This window comes from Rhinopithecus bieti, unplaced genomic scaffold, assembly GCF_001698545.2.
Source record: "Rhinopithecus bieti isolate Rb0 unplaced genomic scaffold, ASM169854v2 scaffold_25901, whole genome shotgun sequence".
In the NCBI taxonomy this organism is placed as follows: domain Eukaryota; kingdom Metazoa; phylum Chordata; class Mammalia; order Primates; family Cercopithecidae; genus Rhinopithecus; species Rhinopithecus bieti.
This window is the reverse complement of record NW_016811809.1, coordinates 19306-35909: the sequence shown is the minus strand read 5'-3', so window position 1 is coordinate 35909 and position 16604 is coordinate 19306. Positions and strand designations below refer to the sequence as shown.

The window sequence follows — 16604 nt, the reverse complement described above, 5'->3', positions numbered from 1 at the left end:
AGGGGAATTCCATAAATGCTTATTGGATGAATGAATACCCATCATCCTTTCAAACATAAATGCATACAAGCATACAGTCAATATGCCTTTTATTCATTTCCTTATCTACAGATTCTAATCATGCTGGAATTGTCACTTAAAGTTCGACTAGTTAAACTATTTGGTTATCAGTATTAGTGTAAATATTTGCTGATAAGTCATTTGAAAGGGAAAATCACATTTTTTTTTTTTTTATTTCTGGGGAGCAAATCAAAGGCTTTGGTATACTTTCAGCTTTCTGAAAAGTTTCTTCATATGACTTGTCTATATTATTGGTGCCACAGCATAAGTAGTGTGGCTATTCAAGCTTGGTAATCTTGTGGTGTCAAATAAATTTTCTAAATGAAATGGTAACTAATGTTACTATACATTCTAATACATTAACTTGCAAAGGTAGTGAACATTGTTTGGACATTTGAGATAAATTCTTCTATTTGAGAGAAATAAGTGAACATATGCTATACATTGATAAAGGCATATTGTTTAAATAATTGATTGTTAAAATATTTTAAAGTAATTTTAATGATATTTTGGGTCATTTTTTCCTATATCGTATTGCAAATGATTTAGTGAATAAACAGAGAATATAATTCAGCATGCCACTGTGGTAGAATTACAGAGTATTTGAGCTTCCAAAAGGCTTCTATAGTTGGAATTCCAGGGAAATTAAATGATTTGGACAAGCTAACAATGCTAGTTGATGAGCAAAATGACACCAGAAACCAAACTTTCTTATTTGTTATCCAGTGTCCTTTCCTTTTGATGTGATTAATGGACAGCATGAACCGGATGCAGACTAGTCTGACCACGGGGTCACAGTGTTGTGGGGGTAGAGAGGCCCTCAACTCATAGAAGCCATGATTGTCAGAGGAGGGAAATTAAGACCCTGAGAGATTGACTGATTTCCTCCAAGTCCTAGACAATTTATTTGTAAAGCAAAGAACAGAATCCAGTTCCCCTTTTCCCATTTGTCATTCTTCTTCATTGAAAAATCAGTCTGGTCAGTAAACATTTATTGGGTAACTATGATGTGTTCAGCACTGTGTTGGGTAATTTGAGAATACCAGATTAGTACAAAATATGGTTATTTCTTCAGAGAGTTTCAGTATCAGTAAACATCCTAAATATGAAATGATTATGTGATATTTTACATGAAAGTCAAGTAATTATATTATATCTTTGAGAGTTCACTCAGGCTAGCTCTTTGCCTCCAGGCAGCATGGTATCTAAACCAGTTAGTTGTTTACCCTAGTATTAGAGATCTCTAAGGCAGGATGTCTGTTTAATAACTCTTGTGATCAGGAAAGTGTTCCTTATGTGTAACCTATATTGCTCCTGTTTAAGTTTAAGCCTGTGTGTTTTATTTTCTTCTTAGTTCAGAGACACTTAAATAATCAGTAATTCTCCCCACACTTACAGCACACTCATGTGTAGTTGTTCAACTTAGTAAAAACATGTATTGTGCCAAATATAATCCGTTGGCACTTGAAGAATAAAATATGATGTGTGTGTGTGTGTATATATATGTGTGTGTGTGTGTGTATACATGCATATTTATTTTGAGTTTATTAAGAAAACTTGAAATCATTATGAAGAATTTTTCTACTTCTGCATGTTGCTTCTCTTAATAGTCACTTATAAACGAATTCTGGACCTCTTTCTATTGTTGTTATGGAGCATGCAAAGTAATAGCAATTACCTGGCCTCCAAGAGCTAGCCAACTATTGGAGTAGTCAACTATTAGAATTGCCAACTATTGAAATTTATACAGATGAATAATAATTTGGAAAAAATCCAATATAGTCTATCCACATATACTAAAGATTGTCCATTTTGAATTTATAGAAACACATTTACAATACAGAATAATTACATTTGAAAGACTTGAACCACTTAAAATGTGGGGGATTTATCTCCTTGATTCATAATTGTATGCAGAGTTTTTTTTTCTTATTATTCACCAAGCATGTATCAGACCCTTACAGTGTGCTCTATGTCAAACAAAGAGCACAAATTTTCGGTTCAAATATTGACTCTAACATTTACTAGCTGTGAAACTTAGAGCAAGTTGTTTAATATCTATGAGCTTTCCCTTCATCTATAAAACCAGAATAATAATGCTGAGCCTTATATAAGTTGAAAGATCAAATAAGATGTGGTTTGAAAGCATGTCGATGGTAGGAAAACCTTCTTTCCCCTGTTTTGTGCTCACCTAAACAGAGATTGTTTATTAGTAACATTCCTGACCTCTGTCTGCACCTCACATCTCCCACTGCCTTCTTCCCTAGAGAAGAGGAGTGAAAATACCTCACTGCTGAGTTTGGGGAAATAAATTGGTCTGTTGAGTTTAGCTCACATTCATATTTTCTCTTTGGGGCCTGCAAATGCCTGCAAAAAGTGACCATTCTGGTCTGCTGCTCTGCTTAAATATAAGTTTCACCAGGCCAGGACCCCACATGAGGAAGACAGGTTTTCCATCTACACCTGGGACCAGGTGGTAGAGTTTGTCTAATTCTGCATGCATTTTTAGGAAGCCCATTGTTGCTGCACCCTTAAATTCTATTATCCAGTTTTAATTTTAACAAAAATAAAATGGATATTTTGTCTCCATATGACTATTTTGAATTAGATCTCAATTAATTCAAAATTCAGGCTGGCAACATGAATTTGTTATTGTATCCCCTCAAAATAGTAACACTTTATATTTGCCTAATGCTTAGGAAATTTTATTTCTCTCCAGTTTTTTTTTTTTTATTTCCTCCTATGCTATTTGTTGTTGAAAATTTAGAAAAATGTGCAATATTATCTTTTTCTCTCTCAGGAGTTTCCAGTTCAATAAAGGAGATTAGATGGATACACAAACAGCTATAGTGTAAGATAGCAGGAGTAAATATAAGGCAGGCACAAAGTGCTATGAGAATTAAGAGGAGAAAAAGATAACCCACCGGGTTATCTTTATCAAAATGGGCTGAAAGGAACCGGGACAGACACTGATCACTTAGCCCTGGGACTGAACAACCAACCTTCCATTTCTTTAATTTCCTTAATAAAATTCCCTAGTGGAGTTCTGCCCAGTATGACTTGTCCTGCTGTCTCTTGTGTCTCCTGATTGACGCTGAAGGGCATCTCGGATTTTAACAAAGCTACTACTGCTGTTCCCAAGACATTCCTTGCAGAAATTTCTGAGAGAATTCTTAAATATATGTGTCTTTTAGACTAGAATGGAAACACATACAATTCAAATCTGAAACTCTGTTATGAAAATGGAAATCAGCTTTATTTATATTTAAGCCAGTCTTTTAAATAAAGTCCATCAGTTCTCCCCCAATAATTTTGAGTAATCGCTTCAGCACCTCTGCTTTCAGCTAACACTTAACTATAGTCAACAGAGTATCTAGAAGTGAGTGGAGCTGGAAGAGACCATAGCTGATACAGATTCCCCAAGATGAGCTGGCTCACTTAGCAGATTTCATTAGGGACGTGTGGATTTATGACAGTTATGGCTTCTACAGGTAGTGCCAAAAGAGGCAGACAAGAAAAAAAAAATAGGTCTTAGAGGTCTGTAGCTGACATGCAAGACATCAAAAGGCTTCTTATTGCCTCAGCAGCACATGCCACTCATTACAAAAACAATGAAGCAGAAGCAGCCAATCAGGGCAAATGGCTGTGTGAAGGTGTCTGAACGTGGTAAGCAGCAAGATACCTCGATACCAAAATTTGGCTCATGGTCCTTAAATTTTACTGTAAATTGGGAAGCATAAAGTATTTTATGTTCTGAAGAATAAAACTTTTAGTTTCATTCACAATTATTTTTTAGTTTCTCTGTTTAGTAGTCTTAAAATGAGCCGATATTTTAAAAGATTATATTATTATATNACAATGAAGCAGAAGCAGCCAATCAGGGCAAATGGCTGTGTGAAGGTGTCTGAACGTGGTAAGCAGCAAGATACCTCGATACCAAAATTTGGCTCATGGTCCTTAAATTTTACTGTAAATTGGGAAGCATAAAGTATTTTATGTTCTGAAGAATAAAACTTTTAGTTTCATTCACAATTATTTTTTAGTTTCTCTGTTTAGTAGTCTTAAAAATGAGCCGATATTTTTAAAAGATTATATTATTATATTTATTTCCCAGAAATATTTTCCAATGGATGCATCCTGTCTTGAATTCTTCAGATGTGTGTTTACCTTCTAGGTATTTTTTTAATTATAAAATCATACCCATCAAAAGATCAGTGTGATCCTGTATTCCAAAGCATGATCTTTTTGGATTTCTGAAATGTAGAGGGTTGGTTCCTGCCCTTACAAGATCCATATTTCTTTCTATTACTATCATAAAAGTAGTTATGGATGAATGACTTTTAATTTTCTTGCTATAATAAATTCCTTCATCAATTTTAAATAATGGAGACTTATTTTTCTTGCAATAAGGACTTATTAAGGGAGCCTATGAATACATACGTATGATTTTTAAGCAGGAGATAAGTCAGTTAAAATTGACTCGTTATTTTGCTGCTATTGACTTTCATATGTTTGTATTTTTAGTGGCCTTCTGATGACCAGTCACCCTCAGCATATGATATCATAGAAATAAATGAAGCTACTCATTTCTGAAAAAAAGAAATGTACTGTAGTTCATAAATTCAAGTTACTTTTCTGTTTTTAGTATTAATTCCAATTCTTAGTTTATTAACAGGCCAGGTCTGCACTTCCTTGAATTTAATTTAGATCATAATAAAAGGATGTCACTCATTTTGTTTGTCCCAATGGATGCAATTTGATGCATGTATTCTACATGTATTACTGGTAAACCCAACCTTCTGAGAGTATGCATATTTATTTGTATTTTTACTTTATATCTTCTCTATGAGTATCTCATTGGTCAAAGTATATTCCTAAGAATAGTAATATTGTAAACATACAGAATTCTTTATGCTATTACAAATACAAATGTCTTATATTTTACATTTCCTATAAATAGGAAAGATATATGAAAAGAATATGGAGAATTTTTCTAAAAAGTGTTGTTCTCATTTTAATAAGGGAGATAGCAGGTCTCTGACATTGTATGAAATCACAGGCTTTTGTGATTATTTATCAAAATACACAGAGTAATTGATTATAAATTAATTATTGTCATTCAAACATGATTTTTTTAAGTCTACCTCACAGAATGAGAAAGGCAGTTGATGTTGTATAAAACCATTTGAAAACACTCAAGTAACAGACCCCCTGAAGGACACCGCATACTGTAGGAGGTCATTGCTGGCTAGGAACACACATAGGAAGGGAACAGGTGTTAGCTTTGCTTGGTCTCAGACTGGCACTGGGTCCTAGTGGCTCCCATTTCAGGGTTGGGAGAAGAGCAGAACTAAGATGCCCTAGGTTTCTCTCTCTGTGTGGGCATGAGAGGTCTGGGAGAAGGGCAGGAGAGAGGAGAGACAAGAATAATCATGTAAAGGAATGCATTATATACATATATACTTTATGCTGTATCAAACACATGTTTCTAAGTTATCAAGTTCTCTAGTTCTGACAAGCTTACTGAAGCGGGACACTTCAAATCTTATAGCAGTCTCAGCAATAGCATAAACCATCCAGATGAGATGTACAAACAAAATGTCTTTTCTCTGCTTCATGTATATTTAATAATTTTTTAGCATAACTAAGATGACCCCTGTGGTAATCCATCAAAAAATGTAGACAAGAGTAAGAAAAAAATTGTTTATAAATTGCTTTTCATTGGTGAGAAAATAAGTTGATTTAAAATCATCTGTTGTATAACTTTGAACAAGTGAACTGGAAGCTTCTGTATTTAAATCTTTGATCTATTTATTTTGTATTTATTTAAAAATATATTTATATCTTATTTATTTTCTGCATTCAAATCTTTTGTAATTAATTTCTGTATAACTACCTCACATATTTATATTTAAATTTTTAAACATACCTTATTTTATCATTTATTTTTCTGTATTTAAATCAAGCCAAATTCTATTTACTTTTATATCACTTCTTTTATTTTAAATAATCATCACATTTTGGTGGCCTGACTGAGCTTGGAAAACAAATTAAAACTGGGCTAGCTGGAAATATTAGGTTAATTATAATTCATTAGATGAATGTCTTTATTAAAGTGAATTGATTAATCCCTATAAATAAAAAAAAAAAGAAACCCTAAAGCATGAGAAAGCAACTAACTGTGTATAAAGTTTAGTGTACTGCCAACAAATAGAAGATACTAGCAGTTCAGTCCTTCAATGTGCATATGAAATCACCTCTTAGATCTTGTAAAATGCAGATTCTGATTCAGCAGGTGTGGGATGCAACCTGAGAATCTGGCATTTCTAGGCAGACCCTCCTGGGCTCTGCAATGTGCTGATCCAGCGGCCCCATACTGGGTACAGAGTAAGGGTTTTTGTCAGCTGCATGTCTTGCAATGTGTCCAGATAATTATTAAGCATTTGCTAAATTATAATACAGCCCATGAGAGAAGGGATAGCAATGTGGTGCCTGCAATTCTGAAGGCCATTTATTTTAATTTTTTTATTTTTGGAAAATAAATGTATTTGGGGTAGAGATCACACGAGTTCCATTAGTACTGAAAACTTCATCAAGTCCCAAGGCTTTTATGGTCAAACCATGAAAAAACTGGGCCAGCAATAATTACAATGTTGCTTCCATAGCGAACTGTAGTCTATGTTTAGAAGGCATTATTTGTACTCCAACACGCACTTTATACAATACATGATATTTGCTAAGTTGGATATATGTCAGTCAAACCCAGTTATTTCTCAGTTTGGAAGCTTTTGGTGCATCTTTTCTTTTCTTTTTCTTTTTCTTTTTTTTTTTTTTTTTATTATATACTTTAAGTTCTAGGGTACATGTGCATAACGTGCAGGTTTGTTACATATGTATACTTGTGCCATGTTGGTGTGCTGCACCCATCAACTCGTCAGCACCCATCAAATTCTGAAACATTTTAAGCAACCTGTTTGTTGAGATAAAATTCACAGCCCATACATCGCATCCATTTAAATTGTAAAATTCAAAAGTTTTCAATATATTCACAAATACATGCAATCATTACTACAGTAGATATTAGAACATTTTATCATGTCAAAAGAATCCCTATAGATTTTAGGATCACCTCCCTCCACTCCCATCACTCCCGTAGCCCTAAGCAACCACAAATTCACTCTTTGTCTCTATAGATTTCTCTATTTTGAACTTTTATATAAATGGAATTATATAATATGCAATGTTTTGTGACTGGCTTCTTTCACTTGGCATAATGTTTTTAAGGTTCATCCATGTTGTATCAGTACTTCATTCCTTTTTGTGGACAAATAATATTTCATTGTATAGACATACCACTTTCTGTTTATCCATTTGTCAGTTGATGGACATTTGGGCTGTCTCCACCTTTTGACTATTATGGCTAATGCTACTGTAAACATTCACGTGCAAATTTTGTGTATAGGTAAGTTTTATTTCTCTTGGGTGTATACCTAAGAGTTGAATTGCTGGATTATATGGTAACCATACCTTTAATTCTTCTGAAGCTTTTAATTTAGATACATAGAAAGATTTTAATACATAAATATTAACATATGTATGAATATAAACACACTGTATCCAGTAATTGCCTTCATGGAAAAGGGTCACTACATGCTAAAGCTCTCTTAAAACAAATCAGGCAAAAGGGGAATCATTTCACTTTGTTTAACACGGGGTTCCAAACATGTTTTTCAAACGTGTTTGGAAATCTTTGAAAAGTAAAATGTTTAAAACTCAAGGATTTCATATTTAGTAGAGAGCATTTTGAGAAATGGCTTAATTGTGTATTCTGGAAATAGAAAATTTGTTGGATAGGGTAGAGAGTATATTCAGGGAACTAGTGGATGACTTATTGGGGCTAGACAGAGGATAGCTTCAACTCAATAGGTAAATCCCATAGGTAAGTGGATAGGAATGTGGTTTCTGATGGAGGATATCTGAGTAGAGGAATGATAGGGTGGTAATTTGATTTCTGAAAGTTGTTCTGGGCATGATTCATACGATGTTTCAGAAAGACAAAAAGACATGGAAATGGCAGGGATACGATTTATGGTCCAGTGAAATTGCCTAGCTATTAATATCCATAAGTTGTATAAAGAGGGAAGAATCAATTAATTCTGATGACACAATGGACCCAAGGGAAAGGGGACATACCAAAGTCTCTTTAAGTAAGATGATGAATAATAATAATAAATCAATTATCGATAGCAAAAATGGAAAATGCAGTGTGATAGAATAAGTGCATCTTTAAAAGCGCTAAACAGAAATATCACATTCCAACCAGATGTATCTATATGAAAGTTTCTAACATTATAGAAAAATGATTATATAAAAATGATGAAGACGTATTTATTCATCCTTTTTTATTTGAAAATCAGTACTTGATTTCTGTGTGTGCCCTGCCATAGGTTTTGATGGTGCCATCTGGCAGAGCCTGCTTATTATCTTCCATTATGAACCTACACTTCCTTTTTATGCTTGTTTCTATTTCCCATTAAATCAAAGGTTATGTCAATTTCAAATTAATGAGAAGTATAAAGATGGAAACTTCCCCTCAATATTATTATTAATTATGCTTTTGGAGCATAATATTTAGCACTGCTCAAATCTGGTTGTAAATAAGTTCTTTCATTGATGAGATGACCTGTCTTTACTTTTTCTCCTGTTACTGTATTTACTGTTTCCCTTTTGTTGGATGTCATTGGAAAATGAAGTTGCCAGATGGTTTGCAAAGAGAAGTGAGCAACAACTTCTCTTATTTTAAAAATAAGTTTCTTTATATACAAATAAGTAAGCAAGCAAACAGAAAAGAATGTTTGCTTAAAAAAAGGAAAGAAACAAATTTGCTTAAAAGATACACAGAGACACACTCAGAATCTCCAAGTGTTAGTTAGCTGCTTCTGTTTTTATCAGGATGAATATGCCATATATGGGTAATAGTTCCTAAATTAGGTAAAAATAGGGATCTCGAGGAGCCACACATTCTCAGCATAACACACAGCATGAAGACAGCCCCTGGCCAGCCTTTTCCTTCAGTTAAAGCTATTCAAGTTTTCATTTTTACAAGTAGTACTCTCTGTTATCAAACCACATTCACTCTTTTTGTCCACATGATTTTAGGCACTATGAAGATCACTAATGTAGGCATTATGAAACCTTAGTGATTTCAGATTCACCGCCATCTCTATAACCCAGAATATATCTCTTCCCTTCTCTGGGCCTTAACTTACTCATCTATAAAATGAGACATTAGAAATGGAACATCTTCAAAGTCTCTTTCAGGTTGTAAATGCCATAATTCACAAGCATAAATCTACAATTTTAAGTGTAATTAGAAAGCTGGAATTCTGTGCAAGAGGCCAGGAAAAGATTTTTAGAGGTTATAATGACCACATAAAAACTACTTTTCTGAATCTTATAGCTAACACAGAGAACCTATGGTATCTAGTAAGATATGAGATTATATCAAATTAGAGGCTAGAAGAGAGCAAAGCAAAAGCAGCAATTAAACTTTATCACACATTACAGCAGCTATGGATTCTACTTGGCTTTTTAGGCACAGCTTTAAGGTAACCTTGTTTTCCATTTGACTTTCTTTGTTTCTGTGTCTCTCTCAAAAACATTTCTTAGATTTCCCCAGTTGTATCCCAATGTTAGACACCTACCTTGTATTCAATATATTCATGTTGAGCTTATTGTCATCAATTATCCACATCAGTAGTCAGTTTAGAACAGATTTTAGACAAGAAAATAAAACATTATGTGTTTTCTCAAATAATTCTTTGATTTCCTCATTTTTTGATTGAGAGGAATAGCTTCAGTCTCCAACACTTCTACAAAAAATATATTCACATATTAATTTAAAGTGCTAGTTACAGGCTGGGTACAGTGACTCACACCTATAATCCCAACATTTTGGAGGCCGAGGTGGCCTGATCCTCCTGATCAGGAGTTCGAGGCCAGTCTGACCAACATGATGAAACCCCATCTCTACTAAAAATAAAAAGAAAAAAGAAAAGAAAAGTTAGCTGGGCATGGTGGTGGGTGCCTATAATCGCAGCTACTCGGGAGGCTGAGGCAGGAGAATCGTTTGAACTGGCAAGCAGAGATTGCAGTGAGCCGAGATCACACCATTGCACTCCAGCCTGGGTAAGAAGAGTGAAATTCCGTCTCAAAAATAAATAAATAAATAAATGAACAATAAAGTGCAAGTTAGATTCCTTTTTGCCCAATAAAATGGTTTGCATTTGCTGTGCTGGTTCTCAGAAAATAAATTTTAAATTATGAAAGTTTATATGATTTTGTATGATATATTTTTATTTAACAGAAGTGCTTATACAAATTTTATCCTTGTGTTTCTATATATACTTCACACATACTCTGATAATTAAGTTCATAGTTATAGATTATTAAGCTTATCAGAACTGAGAGGTAGCAATTATACTTTTAAGGGATTGGTGCTTTTAAAAATGTTGTACTTCATAGGTCTTTTCTAATGTGTATGTGTACTGGCCTAAGTGAGGGAGCCAGTAGGCTAAGCTCAAGAATTTGGAGAAAGAAAGAAAAAAATTAGATGTCCTTTAAAATTCAACACAAAATCAAGTCGAGAAAAATAAGGAGAATTAATTCTGTTCTCAGAGAGGCTTAAAGAGCCTGACTATAATCTGATGCTATTCATAGAGCTTAAGAAAAATCCTGGCAATCAAGTGTGGTCAGATACAGAGATGCACAAAGAGAAAAACCCATCCAAGAATGCCCAAGAAAGATGAAGCCTTAACCAACAGACTTTGAGAATCCCTGTCCTATGTGCAAATGGATATGTTAGGCTAATTTATCCCATTAAACAGCAAGTTTCATCTCATTGATTCCATTTGTTAGATCTCTGTGATAGCTTATATTATAGTTCCTGTATCAGTCGGGGTCCAATCAGGAGAGTAAGAAACTGCACAGTAATTTGAACATGGGAAGTTTAATATAAAGAATTAACTATAACAGGAGGTTGGAGTAATAGGGAACTGGCCTATAAGAAATAAAGAGAATGCTAAAAAATACGGGATTTCAACTACTACCTTCTAGGGGTGAACTTATTGCATTTCACCCAAAGAAGAGACTCCCCCAGGGCTGAGATCCAGACCTAGTTGGAAAGAGTGCAACCACAGTTAGCTGAATGGCAGTTAACCACTGTGTTGCCACACCAGCAGAACTTGGAAATCTGGCTTCTGGAACTTGCCAGCAATCTATAGTCTAGGGTGTGGGAGAAAACTGTTCAAGGTAAGTTATCTTTTGCCCAAGGGGAGAGTCAGGGGAAGTTGCTGGTCATTGGATGCTGCTGGCCACCGGTGACTGCACAAGTCAAGTGCTAAAGAAACTACATGTGCTGCAGGAGCCTGGCACCAGAGAAGCTGCTGCGTTGTAGAAGATGGGATTGAAGAAGCTATGTGCAAAGTAGCAACCTAGCTGTAAACCCTAGAAGCCACCACACTGCCAGCGAATAATGCTGGAGAAAGGGCCTGCGTTTTGAAGGCTAGGTGCTGGGAAAGTTGGACACATTGAGAAAACCAGTTGCTGAAGAAGAAGTCTGAACTATGGGAGGCAGACATTGAAAAGGTTACACAGGCTCCAAGAGCCAGACTGGAGAAATCATCTGCTTTAGGGGAGTCAGGAATAAGAGAAGCTACATCAGGAACCTGTCTGGAAAAGTACACTGGAACCAGGAAGGATGATGACGTACTCTACAACGTCTTTCCATTGCCCTCTACTGGCAAGTTTTAACGTAGTGTCTACTGACAAAGGGAAATTAAAGGGCCCAGATCCACTTTCACAGTGAAGGCAAGAATAATGAATTTGGAGCTAGAAGACAATTAATCAATAATAAGCACAGTTCCCAGCTATGCTTCCTCTGCTCCATAAGAGACATATAAAAATGTATGTTTCGTCCCTTATAAATACATGTGGATTTGGGTACTCCCCTGAAGGCAACCCATCCATTGGTTGACTTGGGCCTGTGACTTGGTTGGGTCAATAGCATAACAATTAATGTGATATAGCACCAGTTCTAAGCAGATGTTTTAAATGTGAGTCCATAGGTTAGCATGAACTCTTCCATCTTTGTCCTCTGCTATAAAGAAAACAAGTCCCAGACAGAGTCTACTCTTTTATCTAGGTCCTAGAATGATGTACAGAGCTGAGTAGAGCGACAGCCAACCTGAGACCTCTAAGCAAGGAAAAAATATTGGTGGTTGTATGCCCCTTAGCCTTTGGGTTGTTATTACAACAAAAGCTGACTAATGCAGCTTATATGCTTGACAAATAACTTTCTGATTTCTGTTTGGCTAATGATGATAATGCAGCATTAAGACCTCTAAACCATTAGGTCATTTTCGGATTTTACATATTCATCTGCAGCAGGGAGATAAAATGAAGTGGCAAAGCCCACCTTAGATTGAAGAGAATTCGTCATAGTCATTTCATCCTGAGAGAAGTCTTCAGTGGCAGCTAGCCAGAACTTCCCAGATGACATCTCAGACTTGCTTGAGTATAAATCCTTAGGTGGAAGATTAGAGATGAAAAAGTTATTGTCAATAGTTTCTTTAAGGTATAGGGCCTCTCTACATGGCTGTTGTTCTTCTCTTTGCCAGTTTCATGATTTACAGCAAAGATTATCATTTATTCCATTTTATCTGATCTTTATCAAATGTCCCCTAATCATTTGGGACTCTGGGTTGTTGTCTAAAGTTTATCTTTAGAAACTGCTGTTCTTGGTGAGACTTGGTAGACCTCTCCACAACTTTCTGTGGAAGAAAATGGCTTTTGATAATAGCGTTATGTAAATTCTTCAGCTGTCACTGTAGTCTAACAACTTAACACATAGCTCATATTCACATAGACTTTCTTTTCACTCATTGATTTATTAGGAGAAAATAATTTTCTAACTCACTATTACAATATTCATTATAACTATAATTGCTATTATAATTATAATTATATTTGGTAATCTCAGAGCATCCCCAACCTGCCACACACACCCACACACACATATACACACAGAGAAGCCTGAGGCTAGATATAAAATCATATTGCTATTCAACAAGATTTTTTTCAATTAAAATCAAAAGTAATAATTTACTTGCTATGATCACTAAATAATTAAAAGCATAGGTCAAATATTAGCATGTATATAAGATATATGTTTAAGAAAAAATAAGCAGTTCTAATACTTTGAGTGCTAGGACTATTACTTCCTGTAGATATTCAAAATCGCTGACTAGTTTTTAAACCTTCCTTGTGTTGTAATGATCACTCCTGGAACTAATTTAATTTGGGCATGTGCATGAAAGACATCATGAAGGGAAAGAAAACAGTCACAGAGTCTAGTACAGTCTCTGCTACTGCACTTGGAGAATCTTAGCTTTCTCATCTCTAAAAGGGGAATAAAAACATATGCCCAAACAAACTTAGGGATTTTTTTTTTTTTTTTTTGAAACGGATTCTTGCTCTGTCCCCCAGGCTGGAGTGCAGTGGCGCAATCTCGGCTCACTGCAAGCTCCGCCTCCCGGGTTCACGCCTTTTTTCTGCCTCAGCCTTCTCGAGTTGCTAGGACTGCAGGCTCCCGCCACCATGCCCAGCTAATTTTTTGTATTTTAGTAGAGACAGGGTCTCACCGTGTTAGCCAGTATGGTCTTGATCTCCTGACCTTGTGATCCGCCTGCCTCGGCCTCTCAAAGTTCTGGGATTACAGGCGTGAGATGGAATTTTTTTGAGAATAAAATGAGTGTCTTGGTGAAAAGGATATGTCAATAGCAAAGGTATTTGCAAATATGAAATTTTTTGATGCCATGAAATAATTCGTTGATGGTATGTTAATGTGTTCCTAAATCCCATTGAACCTGGAACCTAGCCAAGGGAATAAGACTTAATCAGAAGAGTGATCTTCAAAATATATCTTACTACAGAAAAAGCAGAAGATATTAGGACAGATCTTAAAGTTTAGGGTAGGTAGAAATGTAATTTCTCCTTCTGAAGTCATTAATAACCTGATTATAACTTCGACTATTAGGAAGCATAATATTCCCCAACTCCTATTTAAAAAAAAAAAAAAATGTGACCACGCAGTAGAGAAATTTACTATGGGAAAGCTCCTTAACAATCACATGGTATTATCATTTAAAAGGGGGATAGAATGATGGGAGAGAGGCTTAATGGCAGGTTGGAGGTGGGGAGACAGGGATGGAGAGAATATAACTAGCTCACAATCATCTTCTCTCTGAACTTTTCTGGGCTTCATTTTCTCTAGTATATAGTCAACGTTTAATCCTTTTATTTCTCTGTGATCCCAGAACTCTCTGAACAAAATTACTATTAGAACTTCAGATGGTGTATTATATTTATCTGTTAAATTGGCTGTCTTTCTCATCAGAGTATAGATGTCTTGAAGGTGAGGATCATTCCTTAATTGTGTAGTAGCCCTGACTGCTGCCTTGTACAAGACCTGGCATGTAGTAGATTTATACTGAGTGGTATGTGAAAGGATGAATGGGTACAAGACAGATCAGAGTAAAGCCATTGGAAGAGATGGGATTCGGTAAGGTTTTAATGAAGTATTTCACTTCTGAAATATTAAGGAAGTATTCTCAGAATTCAGCACAATACAAATTTTATATTAAAATTTAATTTAAAAATTAGTCTGTAGACATGATTGAAATATTCTCTCAGGAGACTCCTGGAAAACATGATTAATTTCTTTCTTTCTCTCTCTCTCTCTCTCTCTCTCTCTCTCTCGGGATCCTCCCACCTCTGCCTCCAGAGTAGCTGGGACCACAGCTGCCCGCCAGTACACCCAGCTAATTGTATTTTTGGTAGAGGTGGGGTTTTCACACGTTGCTCAGTCTGGTCCAGATTCCTAAGTTCAAGCAATCCACCCACCTCTGCCTCCCGAAGTGCTAGGATTACAGGCATGAGCCACTGTGCCCACCAAGCATAATTAATCTCTAATGCCTGAGTTCCCAAGTTTAAGTTTATGCATTCTTAAAAATAGACCTAAAACAGCTATGATATTCTGCTTCAGAAGATAATAGTAGCTTTCCTTGCTACTCAGAGAGAGGCCCGTACTGTATTGTTCTGGATTCCCATTGCAATTAAAGGGAAACTTTCACAATGTCCAGAGCCCTTAACATCCTGCAAATGAAGGAGGATGTTCTCAAATTCCTTGCAGCAGAAACTCACTTAGATGGCACCAACCTGACTTTCAAATGCAACAGTACATTTCCAAAAAGAAAAGTGATGGCATCTATACCATAAATCTGAAGAAGACCTGGGAGAAGCTTCTGCTGGCAACTTGTGCCATTGTTGCCATTAACGACAGATGTCAGTGTCATGTCCTCAGGGAATACTGGCCAGTGGGCTTTGGCAAAGTTTGCTGCTGCCAATGGAGCCACTTCTATTGCTGGTGGCTCTATTCCTGGAAACTTTACTATCCAGATCCAGGCAGCCTTCTGGGAGCCATGTCTTCTGGTGGATACTGATTCCAGGACTGACCACCAGCCCCTCACAGAGGAATGTTATGTTAGCATACCTACCATTGCTCTGTGTAACACACATTCTCCTCTGCACTGTTTGGACATTGCCATCCATGCAACAACTAGGAAACTCACTGAATGGGTCTGATGTGGTGGGTGCTGGCCTGGAAGTTCTGTGCATGTGTGGCACCATCTCCTGTGAACATCCATGGGAGGTCATGTCTGATTTCTACTGTTGCGAAGACACTAAAATGGAAGGGCAGTCTGCTTCTGAGAAAGCTGTAACCAAGGAGGAATTTCAGGGTGAAAGGACTGCTCCAGCTGCTGAGTTTACTGCTCCTTAACCTGCGGTTGCAGTCTGGTTTGAAGGCATGCAGATGCCTTCTGTGCCTATTCAGCAGTTCCCTACTGAAGACTATAACACAGCCTACCATGGAGAACTGGTCTGCAGCTGCCACCGCTCTGGCCACTGAATGGGTAGAAACAACCACTGAGTATCTTTTTTTTTTTTTTTTAACCAAAGTTGTATTTTTTTTTTTAATTATACTTTAAGTTCTAGGGTACATGTGCACAACGTGCAGGTTTGTTACATATGTATACTTGTGCCATGTTGGTGTGCTGCACCCATCAACATTTACATCAGGTATAACTCCCAATGTCAACCCTCCCCCCTTCCCCCTCCCCATAATAGGCCCCGGTGTGTGATGTTCCCCTTCCAGAGTCCAAGTGATCTCATTGATCATTCCCACCTATGAATGAGAACATGCGGTGTTTGGTTTTCTGTTCTTGCGATAGTTTGCTGAGAATGATGGTTTCCAGTTGCATCCATGTCCCTACAAAGGACACAAACTCAGCATTTTTTATGGCTGCATAGTATTCCATGGTGTATACGTGCCACATTTTCTTAATCCAGTCTGTCACTGATGGACATTTGGGTTGATTCCAAGACTTTGCTATTGTGAATAGTGCCACAATAAACATACGTGTGCA

At 36.3% G+C, this 16604-nt stretch overlaps 1 pseudogene; it reads left to right on the top strand.

Annotated features, from left to right (window-relative positions):
• Window positions 1–15252: 15252 nt before the first annotated feature.
• On the top strand, window positions 15253–16108 carry LOC108544141 (40S ribosomal protein SA pseudogene; annotated as a pseudogene).
• Window positions 16109–16604: the final 496 nt, after the last annotated feature.